This window comes from Schistocerca cancellata, chromosome 2, assembly GCF_023864275.1.
Source record: "Schistocerca cancellata isolate TAMUIC-IGC-003103 chromosome 2, iqSchCanc2.1, whole genome shotgun sequence".
NCBI lineage: Eukaryota > Metazoa > Arthropoda > Insecta > Orthoptera > Acrididae > Schistocerca > Schistocerca cancellata.
The window spans coordinates 671,054,622-671,079,897 of record NC_064627.1 but is presented as its reverse complement, the minus strand read 5'-3'; the positions used below and the strand labels follow the sequence as shown (position 1 = coordinate 671,079,897).

Below are 25,276 nucleotides of genomic sequence, written 5' to 3'. Positions count from 1 at the left end.
GATTTCTTTACGTATGCCATTCATAATAGATTTCATGACATTCAATTTCACGTCAGCCTTAATTGCTGGATTTTTCAATTTCTTCAATTCAGCAGCAACATACTGCCCAAACTTGTCATCTTCATTGCTGCCACTAATTGAAACTTTAATGTCTCTTAAGACTGACAATGTTGAGGTGGCTAATCCATCCTCAGTGTCCCTCCTACACCTCTTTCTTGCTGAGCTCACTTAGAGGTGATGGTGTTGATACAGGTGTACTTCCCTCTGACCATTCCACAGTAAATAAGTCTTGGGAGCACTGGAAATAGAAAACTGATACAGTATTGTGCTACATACATATTACAATATCTAACATTAAAGTGGTTAGGTAAACTACAGTGGCCTGTTTAAAGTTCTCTGTGTAAAATATAATTAATGTAAGTAACTTGTATGAAAGTGAAGTACTATTTTGTTGGAGCAATATATACAATATAAACAAAATGTTACATTCTTTTGGCCAAGAGAGCTTCATGGCTAATGAACTGTTAATGCATTTACATTGCTGTTGTCATCTTCACGTTTCCCTCCATTTACTATGGTCTCTTCAGTAACTGTGGTCACCTCAGTATTCTGATATAGTTGATGTGTTATTCACTTGTTGCAATTACTGTTTACAACTTTTATTTAAATGTAGGTAAATACTTACACAAGAATCACTGACAGTGGTCGTGCTACATAGATTTGATGAGAGTGACTGTGGTATCTGAAATATTAAAGACCCATGTTAGTCTATAGCAGATTGTGAACCGCTCATAACACTAAAAAATACGAATACACATGGTAGTATTAAAGCGTGATTTGTTTTCCAAAATACCGTTCACTAATATAAGCATATATACTACTTGAGTTGGAATAGCCATCTACAATCTGAAATCAGAATACGCTGTCTTACACAAAGCAGAATTCCTACAAAGGAAGGCAACAAAATGTTTATACTTAACCATACGGCTTGGAACATTTGTCGCTGTTTTCCTCGGTGTCACGTAGTCCTTCAAAAACTTTAAAGCATTGAACCACCACACAGCAGGCTCGTAAACTTCGCTTGCCCCTGCACCACTATGCTCACTGGCTCTAATTTTTTTATCTCTCCACAAAAGTGCGACCGCAGTGACATGAAGCGAGTTTTGCAGTCCTCATCTGTTGCGTTGGGCAAAACTGCGCGAACTTTACTGCCTATCACTGTCAGTTTCTCTTTCCTGGCATGCTGAAATAAAGCAAGAGATGCAATAAAATCAAACATGAACTTTCGTAAGCTAAGGCATTAACATACGAATCGAGAATCATCATGTAGCATAATATGTATATTACTCAGAAATAAACTATGCTGACGTAACTTATTATGATACAGCGGGTCCTGCGGGTTGTACATACACTTTTCTCCGCTGTATGCCTGAATGAGGGTGCTTAAAGCCTGTTTGTTCTATTCCATTTATAGAATACGAAGCAATAAATAGAACAATAAGCTTTCACAAACAGCTAGTATAAAAGAAAGTCTACTGGCAAAAAAAATACTATTTTTTTACCGCATTTATGAAAACCTACTTACTGAAAAGAAAATGCGGAAAATCTCCAACACGAAAAACTGTAATTTGCCTCTAGACACCCAACTATAAACAAATAACAAGCACTGCGGTACCCGCTTCTGCGCATGCGCAAGTTTCGCAGCCTAGTGCGCATGCGCGAATTGACGGCAATTTAGAAGTGCTCTCTATTCCGGCACGCGGATAATGTGTCTGCTACTTTTCGTAGTTTCGCCCGTTCTATCGCTAGATGGCTGTCGCGCTAGACCAGTACTGGAGAGCCTGTATACAATACAGTAGTGATGGCCTAAACTGCGATTTTCTGATATCAGTGATTTCTGTGAATGCTACTTTTCAGTATCTGTTATTCTTAACTGTGATTTGTCGCAGTTAAGAGTCGCAGTTAAGGAACATAGGTCGTGTATCCCTCCGCCACTGCTATTTCTGCGATTTCTGCTACTTCCGCGATTTCTGCTACTTCTGCGATTTCTGTGACTTCTGCTACTTCTGCGATTTCTGCTACTTCTGCGATTTCTGTGACTTCTGCTACTTCTGCGATTTCTGTGATTCCTGCGATTTCTGCGACTTACCACCGTATGAAAAAGTTACATCTGTCAACACAGAAAATTGCATCTCAACAAACCTGTCATTGGCAAGTATGTTTTACGTTTTTTCTTCCGTTGGCTTTAATTGTGTATTAAAGAAACAACTGTGAAAATATTAATAGTGTAATTAATATGTAAGTAGCCATACAGTACCGTAATAGTTCGTATTTAGAAAATGAATTCTAACATATTGTTATGTTCACAGGTACCTGAACTACATTTCAGTCACTCATTTATTTATTTATTTATTTATTTATTTAGCGTATGGCAAGTACAAATCACGTATGAAAAATCTAAAAGTACATAACACACAAAACAGTTACAATATCACAAACAAACATCTAGGTTAGAAATATAATCGACTGCACTGTTAGTCGCATCCATGAAGTCCCTTGTTGGCCCAGGGTAGGCCCTCAGAGGGCATTCTACCACGATATGGTGAATTGTCTGCCTGTCAGCGCCGCAGTCGCACTGTGGTGATGGCACTATGCTCCATTTGTACAAGGAGTCCGCACAACGGCCGTGGCTCGTCCTGATCCTGTCAAGGGTAGACCAGATTTTGCAGGGCAAGTCAAAGCCCCGAGGTCTGTTAGATGTTCCCAATAAGGTGTTAACCTGAGGCGGTGTCTTTTCCTCCCATTCTTCTCTCCAGCGGTCCTCAAGAATAAAAGCGTTCTTTACCAGATCTTTGGCACTTGCGAGAGGGGGGTGTCTGGATTCCGATCTATTTTGCTCAATTCCATTACTCAGGGTGTGGATAGGAAGATCTGGGCTATTTTGGATTTTTCGACACTCTCTGATAAGTGCGTGTTCTCTGCGCAAATGTGGCGGCGGGATATGGCTCAATACAGGCAGCCATTGGACAGGAGTTGACCTGATCGTTCCAGAGATAATCCTCATCGTTTGGTTCAAGACTGCATCCACCTTCTTGATGTGAGCACTATTTAACCATATTGGGGAACAGTACTCTGCTGCAGAATAGACAAGTCCTAGCGCAGAGCTACGCAGAATGGAGGCAGTGGACCCCCAACTAGTGCCACAAAGCTTTTGGACAATGTTGTTTCTAGTTTTGACTTTTTCAGCAGTGTTTACAAGATGTTGTTTATAGCTCAATGTTCTATTGAGTGTCACGCCCAGATACTTTGGTGTTCTATTATATGGAAGAATGCCGCCATCAAAGCGGGTCTTGAGCTCTTTGTTTGCTAATTTGTTATTCAGGTTGAAACAAGTGGCCTCTGTTTTGGATGGGCTGGGTTGGAGCCTCCAGTCACAGAAGTATTTTCCTAGAGTGGTCAAATCGCTGGATAGTGTGATCTCAGTTTCCTCCATCACTCGATGTTGTGTGGCCAAGGCCCAGTCGTCCGCATATCCGAACATTTTGGATCTCGTCCTAGGCATATCGGCTATATACATGCTGAAAAGCAGTGGAGCCAGTACTGAACCTTGGGGCAGGCCATTATTAAGTTTCATGAATTTACTTCTGTTGTTACCGATGACAACCTGGAATGGTCTATTGCAGAGCATTTCGTTGATAAGGTTAGCCGTTTTTAGACATGGCACGATGCGGAGGAGCTTATAAATCAGGCCCTGTCTCCAGACAGTGTCGAACGCCGCCGTCAGGTCAACAAATACCACTGACGTTTTTTGCTGTCTTTGGAAGCCCGCCTCGATGTAGGTTGTTAGAGCGAGGACCTGATCCGTGCAGCTTGTTTTCGGCCGGAAGCCCGCCTGTTCTACCGGTACAGCCTCCAGGATGACTTCGCTCATTCTGTTGTACATAAGTCTCTCCAGTAATTTATAGATCATGCTGTGTAAGGCGATTGGGCGGTAGCTCTGAGGTTGGTCACTCGGTTTGCCCGGTTTTAATATGGCAACAATTTTAGCCTTTTTGAGAGTGTGCAGAATTTTTCCAGTTTGCAACACGTTAGAGAAGAATCGCGCAAGCCATAATCTTGCAAATTTACCACAGTGGAGCAGAAATTCTGGGTGAATCCCATCAAACCCTGGGGCCTTTCCTGGTTTTATATCGTTCAAGGCCATATTTAACTCTTCGACTGAAAAGGGTTGGGAATAAGATGTATTGTTCTCTGCTGTCGATTTTAGCTCTTTAAGCTCCTTTTTAATTTTTATAATATGGGCTCGTTCCTTTGGGGCCCTGGACGTCTTGCTGATGTGAACCGCAACTGTATTTGGGGACATAGCACTGGTCATTCGCAGATTTTTACCTCCACCTCCAAGTCTCCGAAGCAAAGACCACACCCTTCTGCTTGATCTTGTAAAATCCATTTGTTCCACGGTCTCCATCCACTTAGCACGAGAGGTTAGTTTCTAAGCGTTTCGATGGACTTAATTACTTCAGTGAGATCATTCTTGCAAATGTGATATTCATTATAGCAAATATTAGCAATCTACTCTGTCAATTATATTGCTAGTAATTAATGACAGCAAAAATTGTTTAATAATCCTTGTGTTTTTGCAGACACAGTTCTGATTCTGATTACTGGTTGCTGTACGTATCTATCCACATCAAGGCTGTTTTTGAGAGAGACTCGTGAAGATTCAAGACAGCTCTTAGAGGATTTGCAGTTTAAAAGTGAAATAATTGTGAAATAAGTGTGTGAATGATTAAACTGTGTTTTATTGAAGTTGTTGTGCGATTTTAAAGGAATAATAAATGTCAAATACAGTGAGTGAATAATAAAAATCTCATTTTCCACATGTTTAAGCCGTCCTATACCCATAATTTTCCGCCACTTACTTATTGGTAAACACTTGTTGGAGAGTGACATGCCGCCCCCCCCCCCCCCTTTTCTCCACAATCTTGGTGTGACACTGACCTGTAACTTATCCCGAAGTCTACAATATGCATTTTGAGGCTGTTGATATGAAAGTGGGAAGTACAGATCTTCCAGTTAAATCAGGAATAGATTAAGTGCATTACTTGAAAGTAAGACAGGGAAGCTTACTTATGTAGGTGGTAGTAGTGTCGGCAAAAAGTTCTTGTGTGTGAAGTTGCCATGTAGAACACCAGGTGTAAAACTTTTCTCCCGAGTCTTGAATTATGTCAGAACAAAAGTGAGGCATTCATATGACTGTTTTCATTTTTCTACACTTATACAGATGTCTGAGTTCTGCTGTGTTAACATTGCAAAGTCCTGTAGGCATGTGGAGTATTAACCAAAACTGTCATATTGGAAGCAGAATCAAACACATTTGTTACGTTACTTGATATTTTCAGGAGAAAAAAGCAATGTTGCTTCTTATTAATATAATACATTCAGAGTCACAGCAGTATTTGACCAACCATAACTGATGCTGAATGTGCATGTCGTCATATAATATGAAGGGCTTATTTCAATAGTGGTACAAGTCCATTACCTCCACTTTTCTGTCTATAATGCTTCTGAAATTAGTGATCCAAACAAACATAAATAAAGGTTCATCTCTAGCAAGAAGCCATATGCTTGAATATTTCTGGTATCTCAAATGCAGATTTGTCAGCGCTCATTTAACTTTACGACTCTGTATCTCAAAATGAACAAAAATGGACTTGTACCGCTATTGAAATAAGCCCTTCATATGCACACACAGCACATCGATCTCGTGAGGCACAAGGCTCTCATAACGAAGTACGTACGTCGGTCAACAGATGACACTAGGAAAAGTATGTTAACTGCGCTTTTTAGTTGCTACTTGCGACTCTTAGTTGCAATTTGTCACAGAAATCGCAGTTTGACTCGGTAGCGAATAGCGTAGTACGAACTTTGGCCAACAGATGGCACTGTTAACTGCGCTTATTAGTTGCTACTTGCGACTCTTAGTTGCGACTTGTCACTGAAATCGCAGAAAGCAGTGCTAAATTCGACCAATAGATGGCTCATGTCTTTGAATATGAAATACTACTTGCGACTGCTAACTGTGACTGAAATCGCAGTTAGATTCTGTAAAGTTGCTACTGTGATATCTGTGACTTCTCAGTCACTGTGATTTCTAACAGATACGCGATTTCCTGCCCACCACTACAATACAGGCTGTCAGGCACTCAGGCTCCCTAACCGGTACCGGTCACGGCGGATCGTCGTGTAATACCGGCTTTAGGCAAATGTCAACAAGGAATGGGAAGGAACCCCAGCTGCACTCATTGTGTATGCCTGGGGGCCTCATTCGGAGCCACTGAAAGCCTGGACTGGGGGCAAGATGTGTAGCTGCAAACACAGAAACCCAGTTCTATTGTTATTTTAAAGTGGGTGTGACGTGATTTAAACATAACACAATTCGGGGAATATTGGACAAACACAAAAAATATGAATTGGGATGAAATACAGAATTAAATATCTCAGGTTGTGTTCATCACGGAGATAAGGTGTCAACTGTTCTGGTTTGCCCTTGACCTAGCGACTGTTTTTATATCTATCAGAAGAACTAATACACTGTAGCTGCCATACAGTACAAGGCCAAAATTTCAACAATAGACACTCTCTCCAGGTTAGACAAATTGAGCAATAGATGGTCAGTGAGCGACAGTGCCAATGAAAGGGAAAAATTGAAGCAGTGTGAGGAAAAGAGAGATGAGACAGTGGAAATGAAAAAGGAGAGATGAGTGGACACCACACAGAGGCTTGAGATGTCTGGACCCTCCCAGACAGGCAATCTTTAACGCTTAGGTTTAGGGGAGGGTGAATTTTTGATCTAAATTTTAAATTTGTTGCACTTGTGATGTTCGCCAGTGTTATTTCTTCATTGATTGTCCTCAATGTCAACATACTGCATTGTTACAATAGCTGAAAAATGGGGGCTGGAAGTTCAATACTGACTACTGTAAATGATGTAGCTGACAGTTGCACAACTGCGTTTCACAGTTCTTTACTTTCACTGTTCACAACCCCCCTCCCCAATATTACACAATTATAAGGCCTGTTCACTATTGGTAAATGTTGATAAGCCTCATTAAGAGGTTGCAGGCAACATCAGCATACTGCTACAATAGTTTGCTGAACCCAACCACACAGTTCACAGTTCTTGCAGAATAATACAGTATGCATGACACTGTTTTTTAAATAAATTAAACAGACATTGTCATTAATTGTTCTAACACTTGGCCTATTTGTGTCACTTTTATTCCACTATTAATTTGATGCATTGTTGTTAATCTAATTAATATATGTTTCATGTCTGAAAATGGGCCGTGGACTTACTGTCTCGGGACCAAAAAAATCTGTCCTTTATATATCCTCACAATAACAGCCACTGAAACTATACAAGGTTTGATGTTTAAGTTACAGAAATTACAATTAAAGCATAACTAATTCAATTAACTGGATACATTGAAAAACTCCTTTTTAACAATTCCTTCTGCCACAAAGGTTAGGCCAAATAATTTATTTAAATAATGAAATTAATGGTTATAGTTATACAAGCAATACTTTTGACAAACCTGGTAAATATTTTGAAATTAATTAAGGGCTGGCTTTGCTAATATATTTTCGAATAGAGCCAAATAAATACTTTAAGTATCCTAGTAGTTCTTCTTCCAAATGTTTATAATTAGTACAGAATTTATATTTGTTTATAAGTCAACAACAGAATCTAAGTCACAAAACAATTACTAATTTCACTCTATAATGATCTGTAGCAAAAGATATTAACTAGAAATGGTCAAACTAAATTAGGAAATTAATTAAATACACAAAACTAAGCACAGAATTAGACCTAGTGCTATATTCATTAAGACTGAGGGCCAACCTTTCTCTTTTATGGAAATGCAGATTATACTCATGCATGTTAATGGTAATTAGGCAAAATGAAAATAAAATGAGTTTAAGGAGGCAGACGGCAAAACAAGAGAGGAAGTAAAGAGATCCCAGCTTGCTTCATCACACACTGTATTTAGGAAGTGGATGCCCCACAAAGAAATAGTGTGAAGTGCTCTGATGCAGAACAAGAAGTTTATATGTAGGCATATCAGAGTAACTATTGCTAATTTTCTGATGTCGAAGAGGACAAGAATATAAACATTACTAATAACTAATACAGGGTTTGCAAATTATTGTTTTCTTTATAAAAGCCAGTGCTTGTCACTCAGATTTTAGATGCTTTTAGGTCAGTTGTTAGTCTTACCATGGAAACAATCAACTACTGAAGTTATTAGGTTGATGCATAAGCTCATAGCCCTTTTATATTGTATTGTACTGTGCCGTATTTTATTGATCCAAGTAATCACAGTATTGTACAGTTTGCACATAAGATTTTTTTTTTTTAATTTTTTTGGGCAAGCCAGCACACATTTTTTACAATTAACTTTTACAATTATCTTCTTACAATTTTAGTTGCTTCATGAAAATTTGTTAAATTTTATAAGAAAGTAATAAGATGTTACATTGTACTTTCACTTGTTCATACTTGAAGGAAACATGCACTATAATCAGGCCTAAGTGATCAATTATTAAGAAGTTTGTTAACATTTATTACCTTCTTCAAAAATCAGTTACTGTGTAAAAGTTTTGTTTGAAAAGAATTTTTTTTAATTTGCATGTGGAATCTCTTGGTACTTCTGTTTTTTTTTTTAGTTTCAGCTGGTATGTTTACATCCATATCCCATCATGCAGGACACTTTTTTGGTAACAAGTTCTTCTGGACTGAAACATATTTAGGTCAGATTACTGTCTTCTCTCCTAGCTACAAATGTGTTGATTTGATATTAATGAGCTGTCTTTGCTTAATAGGTAGGTTTTAACAAATGATATAATACTATAAATGTAAAAATATGGCAGTGTCATAATGCTATATTATACATGTTGCTTTTTTTAGCATTTTAAAGATATCTCTGCTGTAGGGTGAATTCCCCCAAAACATGATTCCATATTGTAGAATGATGTGAAAGTATGTTGGTATTCCAGTTGCTATGGGTTTATTTATTGATTGTTGTTTTTTCTTTGTGGTTCAGTGTTGCTATTTGAGTTAACTTATTGTCATTTTGCCTTTTGGAGGTGGTGAGTGGAGCTGTGGCTGCTAGAAAATGGAATGCCATGTGGAGGAATGGGAACATTTCCAATATATTCTTTAGTTTGAGTTCAGTCCACGTCAGTGTACTTGAGAACTGGCAAATGTGATGAACTGCAATTATTCCACCATCGTGCAACATTTGCATACAATGAGGGAGATTCAAAAATACAGTGAATGGGTAGCGCATGCTCTAAGCCAAAATCACAAAAATAAGCAGGTGCATCTCTGCTTGCTCATCATCAACTGGCTCATGAACAACACTGACAATTCCTATCTTGTATCATTAATGGTGACAAAAAATGCTGTCCTTATGGTTAGGTGAGGAAAAGAAAGCATTGGTTGAGACCAATTAAAGCAGCTACACCCCGTACAAAGATCTGCATGCATCCACAAAAGATAATGTTATGCATATGGTGGAACAGCGATGGTGTGGTGTACTACAAGTTGCTTCACAGACATGTAACCATCACTGCTGACATTAACTGTCAACAACTGAGACATCTTGCAGATGCAGTACAAAAACAGTGATTGCTACCCCTAGATAATGCCTGCCTGCATTCTGCTGGACTGACAAGAAACTCTATGCAGGACTTGGGTTGGGAAGTCACTCCGCACACACCTTGTTCACCTGATCTTGCATCCCAGATTTTCACCTTTATTGCTCCCTATTGAGCAACCTTCAAGGAACTTCTTTTCTGAATGAAACTGCGTTCCGAACATGGCTCAATGAGTTCTTCGCTTCAAAACTATATGCTTTCTATAGTTTCAGAATCAAAAATTTATCCCAGCATTGGCAGACTGTTGTAAATATTGAAGGATAATATATTATTAATGACTAAAGTTTCTGTTATGTGTATCTGTTGTGCTTACTTAACTTCTGTAAAATCAATAGGAACTTATGCATCAACCTAATAATTAGTTGCTATGGGTCATGGAAAAATTCTATGAAATTTGTTTACTTATTTTCTGGTAAAAAATATGTAACCGTGTTTTTCTACCGAAGTGGGGAAATACAGGCTTCCAAATTGCAGAACTGACAAAAAACAAACAAAACTGTCCAATCAAGCCTTGAAGGCCCAATGGTACTGACTGGCCACCATGTCACCCTCAGCCCATAGCTGTCACCAGATGCTGATACAGAGAATCATGTGGTCAGCACACTGCTCTCCCAGCCATTGTCAGTTTTCATGACCAGTGCCGCTATTTATCACTTAAGTAGATCCTCAACTGACCTCAAAAGGACAGAGTGTACACCGCCTGCCAACAGCACTCGGCAGACCCGGACAGTGACCATCCAACTGCTAGCCTAGTCTGACGGTGTTTAACTTCTGATATAATGGGAACCAGTGTTCCCACTGTGGCAAGGATATTGGCTTAATTACAGAACTGACATTGAAAATTAAATTTGCTGCCTCCAGCACATATTTTTTTTCTGAGCACACACTCTACGTTCTCATTTCTGATTTCCACACACACTTTCAATGAGAATTCAAATGTGGTAGCTATGAATTTAAATAACATATGTAAATATATTTACATTTTGATTGTATTTAATTGTAACAATTTTCTAGAAAGAATACAGTTGGTAACTGACCTGTGTGATCCGCCTTTACTAAGATCATGCTCCAGATTGGACACTCCTTTTGCAATGCAATCATGTCAGCATTTTTATTACAATAACCAGCTTCCTTCATCCCAGAACAAGTTCAAAATGATGCATTATGAATATTGCTTTATTAAGAAAAATGTTTGAGTTCGTACCCTCTGTTATTTCAGAAAACTAGTAACAGCCATTATGACACACCTTGTATAATGTCATCTGGAATGTAGTAAAACAAAAAATAGTCGTAATCCATGTCTCCTGTTTTCTACTATAGCTTTGAAAGAACTAAAATGTGAATCATATGACTCATGAACGAATGTGCAAAGGTTAAATATACTGTGAAAGAATACAAGCACTATTATACTTTCATGGAGAAGGAGACTGAAAGAATAGTAATAAATTGGTTTGAAAAGTAGTGATGAAGACACTTATCGGGAGCCCAAGACCATGACAGGTACATAACTGGATGACAGCTCAATCATGACTTAACTGTAAGAGAGGAAGCAGATACAACTGACAAATTCATAAGTTCGTCTTTTGATGCTACTCAGTACTGAATTATTGTAAAATATAATTACATTCCATTTAGTTTTATTTTTTAAACTGGTTTAATTTCCTTTCAGACAAAAGTGAAGTATTATACGAATTTGTACATTGATAAAATATCTGGTGCCAGTAACGCTGGCAGTGCGCCATGCAAAAGCCTTGCCTATAGCCCTGTCAATGGAGCTTTGTGGGCCATTCATTCAGCAAATGTTTGAATCACAGGATCAAACCCTAGATGCCTCGCCAAATTATATTCAGTTTCCCAGGTCCCTGAAACTGTGAGGCTTTGTATTTGTCCTGCATGACTCATAAAACTGAAATGGACAGAAAGAGCTAGTTTGGTTACACTGGTGCTAGGTTAATAATCTTGTTGTTGTTGCTGTCATTGTTGTTGCTATTCTTTCAGAATGAAGTCTCTTTCTTTCATGAGACCATGGTGTCCCAGGCCATTTTCTAACTTCCCTCTGACCAACTTTCCAATCAAATATCTTTTGTCTGAATGTTTTTCTACCTGTAACACCTGCTTGAGTTATACTGGCTACTTTAAGATCCTCCTTAATTGCTTAATTGCAGCATTTCACTTAATTGGCTCAGTTTTGGCATTACTTCTGTTTTCATAGAATTCTACTATTTGTTTTGTCAACCTAGTGGGTGCCATTCTTTTAATGTGCCCATAAAATTTAAGTCTTCATTTTCTCATGTCACCATATATGCCTGTGTATTCTTTTATTTCCTTATTACTTCTCAGCCTGTAAGTTTCTCCACCAGAAATGTCCACAGCTTGTGATCTAGTAGGTAGTGCTGCTGCCTCTGGATCCCAGGGTCCCAGGTTCGATTCCCAGCTGGGTTGGAGATTTCCTCTGCCCCGGAACTGGGTGTTTGTGTTGTCTTCCTTATTTCATCATCATCATTATCATTTGTGACTGTGGCTAGATTGGACTGTGTAAAAAAAATGGAACTGTGTAAAAATTGGGACTCTGTACTGGTGCTGACAACCACGCAGTTGAGTGCCGCACAAACATCTCAATCCATCAGTAATTTTGGGGCCTAATATTTTCCTAATAATCTTTCTTTCTTTCTTTTGAATTTCTTCAATATTCCCCTTTCTGTTTAAAATATTAAAGTTTATGCTCCATAAAGACATTCAGGTTTGACAACAGTACTGTAATACCTAAGTTTACTTAATTTAGGAAGTGATTTTTTAAAATAAATATTTTGTGTTAATCTGAATGCGGTTGCCATTTTTTGATGGCAATCTTCATTTGCCGCCTGTTTTCCTTACGATTTCCCCCAAGTATTTAAACTGAGAAACCCTTTTTATTTTTACATATTTCATGTTCAAAAACTTTGGTGCTTGTTTGTTGCATGTCATATATTTTGTTTTTTGGAATGATAGTTGTAGTCCTTCTTTTCTACAACTTCTTCAAGAATTTCAATTTCTTTTTGGGCTTTGGTAATATCCGTAGTTAAAATTGCCACACAATCTGCAAAAGCGAGGCAATCTACTCTAATATTACTTCTACCTAACTTGATTGATTGATCTGTGTTTTAACTCAACTTTTGCTCTCACCATTCTGTAACCACCATTCCCGAAACACAATTAAACAGTAATGGGGAGAGTCATTCTCCCTGTCTAACACCAGTCTTTATATCAAATGGTTCAGAAATTTCTACCACAAATTTAACTTTAGAATTTGTGTCAGTTAATGTTTCCTTAATCAGTGTTAGAGTTTTGTTATCTAGCCCTTGTTCCTTTAAAATTTGGAAAAGAGATTCATGATCAACTGAGTTGTAGGCCTTTTTAAAATCCACAAATGTACACACAATATTGTTACCAGAAATCCTTTGGTGCCTCTAAATTAGTTTTAAATTAAGAATTTGTTCTGGACAGGATCTGTTTGGTCTCAATCCTGCTTGGTATTCACCAATTTTAGGTTCTAACAGTACTTGGGCTCGATCAAGTAAACACTGCTTGAGAATTTTGTATGTGACCAGAGAAGAGGGATTTCTCATAATTATTAACAATTATTAACATCGGTTTTGTCCCCTTTCTGATGCGATGGATGAATTAGTGCAGTTTTCCAGTCCTCAGGTATTTCCTCAGTTTGCCAGGTATGTCCTATTAGTTGAGTGATTCTTTCATAATGTTAGAGCCAGCTGATTTTAGTAGTTCTGCAATTATATCATCTTCTCTGGATTATATTGTTTTTAAGTCTCTTAATTTGTTTAATTATTTCGATTTTGTCAGGTTCTTTAGAGTCAGGGCTGGTATTATTATTTTTCTGCGGTTGGAATTTATTTGCTGGTTCTGGACAGTTTTTCAAAATAATTAGCAGGTATCTTACAATTTTCCTGGTTGTTAAGAGCCAAACTGCCATTTTAATTTTTGAAGCAAAAACTTTGAGGTTGGTAATCAGTTAGTTTTGTTTTGAATGTTTTATGAAAGTTTCTTAAATTTTCCTTTGAAAGCCTTTTTTTATTCCTAAAAGTTGGGCATTTTTGTAGTTTCTTTTAGTCTGTCAGATTAATTTAGATGTTTCTTTTCTTATAGCTGGAAAGGTATTGTACGTATTTTCAGTTTTGTTACTATTCCAATTTTTGAATGCCTTGTGCCTAGAATTAACTGCTGTTTCACAATCTGCGTTCCACCAAAGGTGTTTTTGTTTCTTTTGAAGTGGAATTAAATTTTGTGCTGTTTTAATAAACCTTTCTTTTAGGCTTCGCCAATTATTGGATTTTTGTTGTTGTCAATTTCGCTTGTTGGAGTTAGGGTTATTTTAGCTTTGTCAAATTTTGGGATAACATTTTTTGTTTTGAAGAGTTTTTGAGAGTGAAGTTTTACTTTTATTCACGTTAAATAATGGTATGAACCAATATTAGCCCCCTAACTTTGACATTTAAAATTTTTTTGTAGTAAATGTATGAAATTGCTACATGATCAATTTGAAATTCCCAGTAAATGTATTGGGTGCTCACCAAGCTTTTTGTTTAGAAGGGTTCTTTTCAAAATGTGTTGACATGATTTTAAGATTAAAATAATTTGCATGTTTCAGCAAGTCTTTGTCCATTTTGGTTTGTCCTTTTTTTTACCTAATAGAGAATTAAAATCACCTATTGAAATTTTAACATGGTTTGATGGAATTTTCGAGATGATGTGTTCTAAAGTTTTCCGAGCTTCATTAACTTCTTCAGATTTTTTAAGGGTAGTCTATTATTAATGGGTTTTACCTCCATTTTTGAGTTTAAAATATTTTTGAAGACTGCAAAAGCATTCCCTGGATGGGGTGTATTATTAAGTATTCTTTTATCAGGTTTACTTTTAAAAAGACAATAATTGCTGAAATCCATGGTGTTATTGTCCATCATTCATGTTTCTTGAAGTGACAAAATTTGAATCTTCTGTTCTTTTAATGTGTCTCTCAATTTATGAAGTTCACTTGGTTGCAAAAGTGTTTGTATGTTAAGTGTTGCAAAAAAAATGTATTTGCTTTGGTTTTAAGTTGGCCAGAGGAGTCTGACTTCATCTGTTGAATCACACTGCATTTTAATCTGGCCACCCCAGAATCCAAAAGACTAGTTGCATCAGTAATACTGGCAGTGTATTGACTACCTGGGGTAATATTGTGATTATCAAAATGCTCCATAATGATTGTACCTGCAATTAGGTGGGGTTGAGTAGACTCATTGAGTAAATTCGGAGTGTTAAGACTGGAAGGGTTAGTTCCAATATATTTCAGCTGCACCACTGGTGAACAGACACTGACCACTTTGCCACTTGCTACAAGACAGACGCAAAATGGATTGGGTTTTATTTTGCCTTGGTCTGGGACTGATTATTCTGCTGTCCTCCACATCTGATGGAACATTCACTATCTGCCACCTGTGACCTGTCCAATACCCCATGCAAGGTCAGCTTCTTAGGCTTTTAGTTACAAAGTCTTGAAGCCTGGAGTAATGCTCCTGTATTTATTGTACAATACAAAACTTGTTTTGCAATAGCAGTCTGATATTCACCAACTTAGCACCCTGGGGGATCTGAACCTTGAGAGACTTGGGTCCCTACTTCCCCTCCCCCCTCCCTCCTCTCATCAGGCCTGGCCTTATTCATCACTCTGAAGAGGACATTTGGCAGCCATCGGGGAACTGCCGACAAATGTTGGAACTAGTGATGCCTGTCATCTGGGCTCTGATGTCATCCACTGACTGGCATAGAAGGTTGAGATGACCAGCCTTGTGCATGGAGTTTCAACAATGCTCACAATCTGTTGCATTGTCCCCAGAACTGATCATGGGCCCTAGTTTTGAGTTGAATGGAAGGATTAAACCAGAGACTTTGAAGATTCTGTGATATGTTCGGCTGTGACATCCTGGACTTTCCCTGTGTGGTTGAAAACTACAGAAAAATTGTAGGCCCCCCTGAAATTAAGGCCTTTCTCAGGAAAGCTCATGGCACATGGAACTTGTTATGAATGCCTGCGTTCATTATATCTGTTATGTTTGACTATTTGCTCATGTTTCACCATTATATGCACAGCTATCATGGCTGTGTGCAGGCAATTGCAGAGATTTCCATACCATCTGTTTTCTCTACTGTCTTATCAATGAACACTCTACCTCATATCTCTCCTTGACCTTACTGCTCTTGTCTGAACGACATGGCAGAATCATCTGTTCCCATCAGAACAAAATCCTTTCTGTCTCACTTCATCACTCAGCCACCCTCTTGAAGTCCTGCTCAGTAGCAGGAACCTGACTATGGAACAATCTGCCACATTATATCAAAGAACCAGATAACATCTCCAGCTTCTGAAGACACATAATTACATAGCTACTAAAGCAACAATAAAATTACCATTGTTCCAGTATGAACTCATTACCCTTGTACATCCCTCTTTCCAACAGGCACAAAAAGATTAAAATTACAGAAAAACTGGATGATTTATTCAAGAGAAAGAGCTCCACAAATTGAGCATGTAAATAATGCATTGGTCCACCTCTGGCCCTTATGCAAGAAGTCCTCTGGTCCTTATGCAAGCATATAGTTGGCTTGGCACTGACATAGAGTTATTGGATATCCTTCTGAGGGATACCATGCCCAATTCTGTCGAATTGATACATTAGATTATCGAAATCCCTAGCTGGTTGGAGTGCCCTGCCCATAATGTTCCAAACACTCTCAACTGGAGAGGGATATGGGGACATTGTTGACCAAGTTAGGGTTTGGCAAGTATGAATAAAGCTGTAGAAACTCTCACCATGTGCGGGTGGACATTATCTTGATTAAAGGCAGGCCCACGATTGTTTGCCATGAAGGGTAACACAATGTGGTGTAGAATATCATCAATGTGTCACTGTGATGTAAGGGTGTCACTGATGACAACCAAAGGGGTCCTGCCATGAAAAGAAATGGTACCTCAGTCCATCACTTCTTGTTGTCGAGCCACATGGCGGGTGACAGGTTGATATCCCACTAGTGTCCAGGGCAACTTCAGACATGTCTTCATTGTTTATTGAGCCTCAATTCAATGGGATTCCAGGCTGGAAACTTATCTGGAGATGCCCAACACAGCAATGGGATACCAACTTGACTGTCACCATCATGTGGTCTACCAACACAGAGTTGTGGTCTGAGGTGCCATATCTTTTTGTAGAAGACACCTTTGGTTGTCATCATACGTGCTTACAGCACAACAGCACTCAACAGTATTCAGTACCCCACTTTGTTGTCTTTCATGGCAAGCCATCCAGTGCTTACATTTCAGCAAGATAATGCCCATCCACACACGGTGAGAGTTCATATTGCTTATCTTCATGCTAGCCATATCCTACCTTGGTCAGCAAGATCACCGGATGTGTCCCCAGATGAGAATGTTTGGAGCATTATGGGCAGGGCCCTACTACCAGCTCAGGATTTTGACAATTTAACATGCCAATTGGACAGAATTGGGCAGAGTAACCCTCAATGCCAATCAATGCTAAGATTCATAACTGGATAACTGCTTGGATAAGAACAAGATGTGGGTCAACGCATTATTGGCTTGTTAAATCTGTGAAGCTCTTTCTCCTGAATTTCTGGAATTGTAATCATTTGTTTTTCCTCTACATCTACATAACATCTACCAATTTCTGTTACTTTTGGATAATTCCTTCATGTTTTTTTTTGTTGTTTTTGTTTTTTGCATAATTGTTAAGTCTCCAACTCCAAACTGGCTCTTAGTTACTGAAAATTTGTTGGCCTTTTCAATTCAATAAACTTTACCAACAGCCATAACTTTTAAGATATTTTATTTTATTCTGAAAGCAACCAGTTTTGGCATTTCATTTTGCCATTTCCAGGTCCCATACACTTTTTTTTTCAAATCAACAAACTTATCATATGACACCATAAAACTGGATATCGTGAATTCCAAATGTTGTGCAGCTGATTCATATGAAAGCGTGACAGTTGGTATGGATGTTGGTAACGTTTATTGAATTGAATAGTACATACCAGCTGACCACCTGATATCCCTGGGCTGTAATGGACCAACAGAGATTTTTGGCCTTTTTTGGAATAAAAAAGGTCTGGTCCTGGGAGGCTTCCAACTCTTGAGCCTCGGAGATACAGAGGCTCCTCAGGACCAGACCAGGAGTAGGTTTAATAACGAGCAAAAAAGAAACAGAAATTTGGGTAAACTATTACAAAGAGCATAGTGAATGCTTTATCATAACCAAGACAGACACTAAGCCCACACCCACAACAGTAGCATGAGTTTATATTCCTACTAGCTCTGCAAAGGATGAAGATGTTGACAGAATGTATGATGAGATAAAAACAACTATTTAGAAAATTGACAGAGATGAAAGTTTGTGATGGTGGGCTGGAATTGGATGATAGGAAAGGAAGAGAAGGAAAAACAGTAGGTGAATACAAACTGGAGAAAAGGAATGAAAGAGGAATCCACCTGGTACAATTTTGCACAGAGCATAACTTAATCATCACTAACGCTTGGTTTAAGTATCATGAAAGAAGGATATATACGTGGAATACATCTTGATGTATCAAAAGATTTCTGATTGATTATATAATGGTAAGGTAGAGATTTCAGAACCAAATTTTAAATTGTAAGACTTTTCCAGGGGCAGATGTGGACTCTGACCACAATTTATTGGTTATGAACTGTAGATTAAAAGAGAGAAAAATGCAAAAAGGTAGGAAATTAAGCATATGGAACATGGATAAATTGAAAGAACTAAAGGTTGTTGAGAGTTTCAGAGAGAGCATTAGGAAGTGATTGACATGAAGAGGGGAAAGGAGTACGGGAAAAGGTAAATGGGTAACTTTGAGAGCTGAAATACTATAGGCAGCAGAGGATCAAATGGGTAAAACCACAATGTGTAGCAGAAATCCTTGGATAACACAGGAGATATTGAATTTAATTAATGAAAGGTGAAAATATAAAAATGCAGTAAAGGAAGCAAGTGAAAAGGAATATAAACATAAAAATAGATTAACAGGAACTGCAAAATGAATAAGCAGGTATGGCTAGAGGACAAATATGAGGTTCTAGAAGCATATACAGGGTGTTTCAAAAATGACCGGTATATTTGAAACGGCAATAAAAGCTAAACAAGCAGCGATAGAAATACACCGTTTGTTGCAATATGCTTGGGACAACAGTACATTTCAGGCGGACAAACTTTCGAAATTACAGTAGTTATAATTTTCAACAACAGATGGCGCTGCAAGTGATGTGAAAGATATAGAAGACAACGCAGTCTGTGGGTGCGCCATTCTGTACGTCGTCTTTCTGCTGTAAGCGTGTGCTGTTCACAACGTGCAAGTGTGCTGTAGACAACATGGTTTATTCCTTAGAACAGAGGATTTTTCTGGTGTTGGAATTCCACCGCCTAGAACACAGTGTTGTTGCAACAAGACAAAGTTTTCAACGGAGGTTTAATGTAACCAAAGGACCGAAAAGCGATACAATAAAGGATCTGTTTGAAAAATTTCAACGGACTGGGAACGTGACGGATGAACATGCTGGAAAGGTAGGGCGACTGCGTACGGCAACCACAGAGGGCAACGCGCAGCTAGTGCAGCAGGTGATCCAACAGCGGCCTCGGGTTTCCGTTTGCCGTGTTGCAGCTGCGGTCCAAATGACACCAACGTCCACGTATCGTCTCATGCACCAGAGTTTACACCTCTATCCATACAAAATTCAAACGCGGCAACCCCTCAGCACCGCTACCATTGCTGCACGAAAGACATTCGCTAACGATATAGTGCACAGGATTGATGACAGCGATATGCATGTGGGCAGCATTTGGTTTACTGACAAAGCTTATTTTTACCTGGACGGCTTCGTCAATAAACAGAACTGGCGCATATGGGGAACCGAAAAGCCCCATGTTGCAGTCCCATCGTCCCTGCATCCTCAAACAGTACTGGTCTGGGCCGCCATTTCTTCCAAAGGAATCATTGGCCCATTTTTCAGATCCGAAATGATTACTGCATCACGCTATCTGGACATTCTTCATGAATTTGTGGCGGTACAAACTGCCTTAGACGACACTGCGAACACCTCGTGGCTTATGCAAGATGGTGCCCGGCCACATCGCATGGCCGACGTCTTTAATTTCCTGAATGAATATTTCGATGATCGTGTGATTGCTTTGGGCTATCCGAAACATACAGGAGGCGGCGTGGATTGGCCTCCCTATTCGCCAGACATGAACCCCTGTGACTTCTTTCTGTGGGGATACGTGTAAGACCAGGTGTACCGCCAGAATCCAGAAACAATTGAACAGCTGAAGCAGTACATCTCATCTGCATGTGAAGCCATTCCGCCAGACACGTTGTCAAAGGTTTCGGGTAATTTCATTCAGAGACTACGCCATATTATTGCTACGCATGGTGGATATGTGGAAAATATCGTACTATAGAGTTTCCCAGACTGCAGCGCCATCTGTTGTTGAAAATTGTAACTACTGTAATTTCGATAGTTTGTCTGCCTGAAAATGTGCTGTTGTCCCAAGCATATTGCAACAAACGGTGTATTTCTATCGCTGCTCATTTAGTTTTTATTGCCGTTTCAAATATACCGGTCATTTTTGAAACACCCTGTATCACTAGGGCAGAGATAGATACGACCTACAGAAAAATTAAAGAATCTTTTGAAAAAAAAAAAAAATGGATGGAAATCCAGTATTAAGCAAAGAAGAGAAATCTGAAAGGTGGAAGGAGTATATAGATAGCATATACAAGGGATATGAGCTTGAAGGCAATACTGTAGAAAGGGAAGAGGACGTGGTTGAAGATGAGATGGGAGATGTGATACTGCAAGAAGAATTTGACACACCACTAAGCTGAAACAAGGCCCCTGGAGTAAACGACATTCCTTCGGAACTACTGATAGCCTTAGGAGAGCCAGCCATGACAGAACCATTCCACCTGCTATACAAGATTTATGAGACAGGTGGTTTCAAGAAGAATGTAATAATTCCAGTTTCAAAGAAAGCAAGTGATGACATGTGGGAATATTACTGAACTATCAATTTAATAAGTCATCGTTGCAAAATACTAGAACGAATCCTTTACAGAAGGATGAAAAATCTGGTAAAAGCCAACACTGGGGAAGATCAGTTTGGATTCTGGAGAAATGTAGGAACACACAGGGCAATACTGTCCCTACATGTTCTCATAGAAGGTAGGTTAAGGAAAGGCAACATTATGTTTAAAGCATGTATAGGCACAGAGAAAGCTTTTGCCAGTATTGACTGGAATACACACTTTGAAATTCTGAAGGTAACAGGTATGAAAAGCAGGGAGTGAAAGGCTAAGGCTGATTGCAGCCTGCACAGAAACCAGATGGCAGTTATAAGAGGCGAGAGATATGAAAGAGAAGCAGTGGTTGAGATGGGTATGAGACAGAGTTGTAGCCTACCCCCGATATTATTCTATCTGTACATTGAGCAAGCAGTAGAGAAGACCAAAGAAAAATTTGGAGTAGGAATTAAAGTCCAGGGAGAAGAAATAAAAACTTTGAGCAGTAAAGCAGTTGGAAGAGCAGTTGAATGGATGCACAGTGGATTGAAAAACAGATATAAGATGAACATAAACAAAAACGAAACAAGGATAAAGGAATCTAGTGAATTAAATCAGACAATGCTGAGGGAATTAGATTAGGAAATGAGACATTAAAAGTAGTGGATGAGTTTTGCTATTTGGACACCAAAGCAACTGATGATGGCCAAAGTAGAGAAGACATAAAACATAGACTGGCAACGCCAAGAAAGGCTTTTCTGAGGAAGAAAAATTTATTAACATCAAATTTAGACTTAAGTGTTAGGAAATCTTTTCCGAAGATATACGTCTGGAGTGTAGCCATTTATGGAAGAGAAATACGGATGACAAACAATTTAGATGAGAACAGAATAGAGGTTTTTGATACGTTGTGCCACAGAAGAATGCTAAAGATTAGATTGCTAAATCATGTAACTAATGAGGAGGTACTGAATAGAATTAAGGAGGCATGAAATTTGTAGCACAACTTGACTAAATGAAGGAATCTGTTGATAGCACACGTTATGAGACATCAAGGGATCACTAATTTAGTGTTGGAGGGAAGTGAGTGAGTGAGCCAATGTGTGTGTGTGTGTGTGTGTGTGTGTGTGTGTGTGTGTGTGTGTAGGGTAGAGTAACACTGAGAACTGCATCAAGCAAGTATTCGGACTGAAGATCACAACAACAGCAATTGATGAACATTAGTAAAACCAAAGTATGATAAATATTTCACAAAAATTATTAAAACACTTCCATAAAACATCAAAACCATTATCATCTATGTATATTACTAAAATAAAGTGTCCACCACATTTTTTGATTTGTACATGAAGGCTAATCTCAGGAACTACTGGTTAATGCAGTTTTCACTAACAAATACAGATTGATTCATGAGGAAGGTTTGGCTGTATAAGTTATTACAGCTGCTGTGTTCCCTACAACATTAAAAATATTGAATTTTGGAAGTTTTGATTTGAAACTGATGTATAGTTACTGAATATCTGGTTTTATGAACTTCTTGAGTGTGCAGATCTCTCGGACTATTACTCTTTTGCAGTCTGGAATACTGCTGAAAGTAAGATACTTTAATGTTGCATCAAATTCTTGGAAATAAATTTGAAGAGTTTCTTCAAAGGTATTGTCATTGTATACTTTGCTAATGGTACAGTAAATTCTTCAACACAATATTTAATACAGATATATCAACACATGTGCATTTCTTAACTGTTGACAATGGGTAAATGCTTAAGGTTTTCCTGTACCTGTATGTCTGCCATGATTTATGAAATCCCATATGCCTGCAATCAGCTAAGGTACCCAGAGCTGCTTTGCATGTGGCTGCTTCGACCTGCAGACTCAGCGACAGGCTCCACTCAGCATTTAACTTGGGTGGCAGTGACATCTTACTGATGCAATGAATGAATAGTGTAAGAGCAAATTTTTTGAAAATCACAATCATAGTGTATAGTATAAAAGTTCATGCAAATAAACATATTTTTTCATTATATTAATTTTCAGATGTCATATAGGTGAAATACTATGACCAGTGTTGAAAAGTATACATTTAAGAAATGAGCAAAAAATGAGCAGGACTCGATCTAGCAATCTGGTGATTATGATGCTTGAACACCATCCTCTTGACTGCTGCTGTCTCATGCTGAGAGCTGGAACACAATGGTATATATTCAATGTTTAAAATCTCTCTTGCAATGTTCTTGAAATTGCCTAAGCAGTACACCGCATTACTTGCACATTATGTTGTCCTGAAGGATTATTAAAAACACACAAAGTCTGGAGTAAACCAGTGATCCAAACAACATTGTGGGCTCCCCTTGTAAGTTCAAGCTACATTTTACCCTGTGTCAATTTACCTATTCTCTTTTATCTGTGTATAAAAGTTTTGTACCTTCTTCTCCATAATGCAACTACATAGTCATACATCATGTTCTTTACAAATTTATATTTCAATTTTACGCTTGTTCATGTACTTATTTTGTTTTGTTTGTGTACAGTGCTTTGTACCATATCTTTTCCATAGCCTTTCTCTTCAGTCCACTCTAACACGACTGGTTTCAACTGCTATATGTATTATATATTAATTTTATCCCTTTTGATCACCTTAACTACATACGTGGAGTTTCAGTTTGAATACCTAGTAATCTTTCAGTTTTGTATACCATGATTTCTTTTCTCTCCTTAACCCATTATTTTAAACAACAAATTTAGACACATTTTTGTTTTCCTTAACTCCCTATATAACTAGTCTTAGCAGAACACTACCATCTCGCAAAAAAAAAAAGAAAACATACACACACACACACACACACACACACACACACACACACACACACTTGCACGATGCCCTCAGTATGTTGTAAGTGTCATTCCAGAACAGTGTTCAGTGTAGTTCTGAGTGCATTATGCTGGAGCTAAGTGAATTCGAACATGAGCAAGCTGTTGGTGCTTGTATGGTGCGTGCTTCTGTAATCAAGAAAGCTGAAGTATTTGGTGTTTCAAGAGGCTACGTATTGGAGATTTATACTGCATGCAGGAGAAGACTATCACTGAAGAGGATTGTGATGAAAAGTAAGAGGATGGCAGATGCAGAAGTCACTGCAGAACTGAATATCACATTCGAAAACCCTGTCAGCACCAAACCAACACAAAATGAGTGCCATAATATGAGAACTGCAGGATGAGCTGGAATTCCAAAACCACACATCAGTAATGCAAACACAGTAACAAGAAAATGTGCTGCCAAAGCCATAAAACCTGCCCTATGGAGCAATGGAAGGCAGTCATTTAGTTGGATGAGACTTGTTTCACACTGTCTCCAGCTTCTGGCCAAGTTTATTTCCCACGAGTGAAAATGGCATGGTGTTTGGTGACAATTTGGGCAGCTATGTGAACCAATGGCTACTCTTCAAGGTTGCTTTACTGCCAAGGATTGTGTGTGCATAGGTTAAAATTATCTCAGCTGTTTCACTAAAAGAATTCATGAGATTTGTATATGATGTATTATATTTCAGGCTGAAATGTATAAAAAAGAAATTGATGTGTTACAATTAATATGTACTAACAGTTAAAATTGCTCTTCTTTTAATAATAATTGAAATTACAAAATTTCTGGCACACTTAGAATTCATATTATTAATAGTGCAATCAAATGATAATTATTAAATTTGTTTCTGGATTTATTTATAAAACAATGATATAATTTGGTAAAGATTCTTCTTCTGTCGAGAAAGTTTGTAAACTCTTTTGCTTTGTAAACTGTTTGGAAATTGTGAGTACTGCAGAATGTAAGTAGTAGTGGGATTGCCTCAGTTGGAAGTAGACGTTTTTATAAATTTATCATCAACAATGTAATTATTGTTTTATTGAATGTGTAAATTATAAAGTCAGTTTGATTTATAAGAATGGGATAAAATAAAAATATAATAGAGGGAAACATTCCACGTAGGAAAAATATATCTAAAAACAAAGATGATGACGCTTACCAAACAAAAGCGCTGGCAGGTCGATAGACACACAAACAAACACAAACATACACACAAAATTCTAGCTTTCGCAACCAACGGCTGCTTCGTCAGGAAAGAGGGAGGGAGAGGGAAAGACGAAAGGATGTGGGTTTTAAGGGAGAGGGTAAGGAGTCATTCCAATCCCGGGAGCGGAAAGACTTACCTTAGGGGGAAAAAAGGACAGGTATACACTCGCACACACACACACATATCCATCCACACATATACAGACACAGTTGCGGAAAGACTTACCTTAGGGGGAAAAAAGGACGGGTATACACACACACACACACACACACACACACACACACACACATATCCATCCACACATATACAGACACAGTAGCTTGTGTCTGTATATGTGTGGATGGATATGTGTGTGTGTGTGTGTGTGT

General features: G+C 38.4%; 1 long non-coding RNA gene across 1 annotated transcript; it reads right to left on the bottom strand.

The window, feature by feature from the left end:
• Nucleotides 1-22,778, bottom strand: LOC126147719 (uncharacterized). The gene is made up of 5 exons (XR_007530331.1): nt 22,623-22,778; nt 8,633-8,799; nt 981-1,243; nt 686-742; nt 1-298 (listed from the first exon to the last, which is right to left on the bottom strand). It is a non-coding gene; the product is annotated as an uncharacterized LOC126147719 (long non-coding RNA).
• Between the last annotated feature and the right edge of the window lie 2,498 nt (nt 22,779-25,276).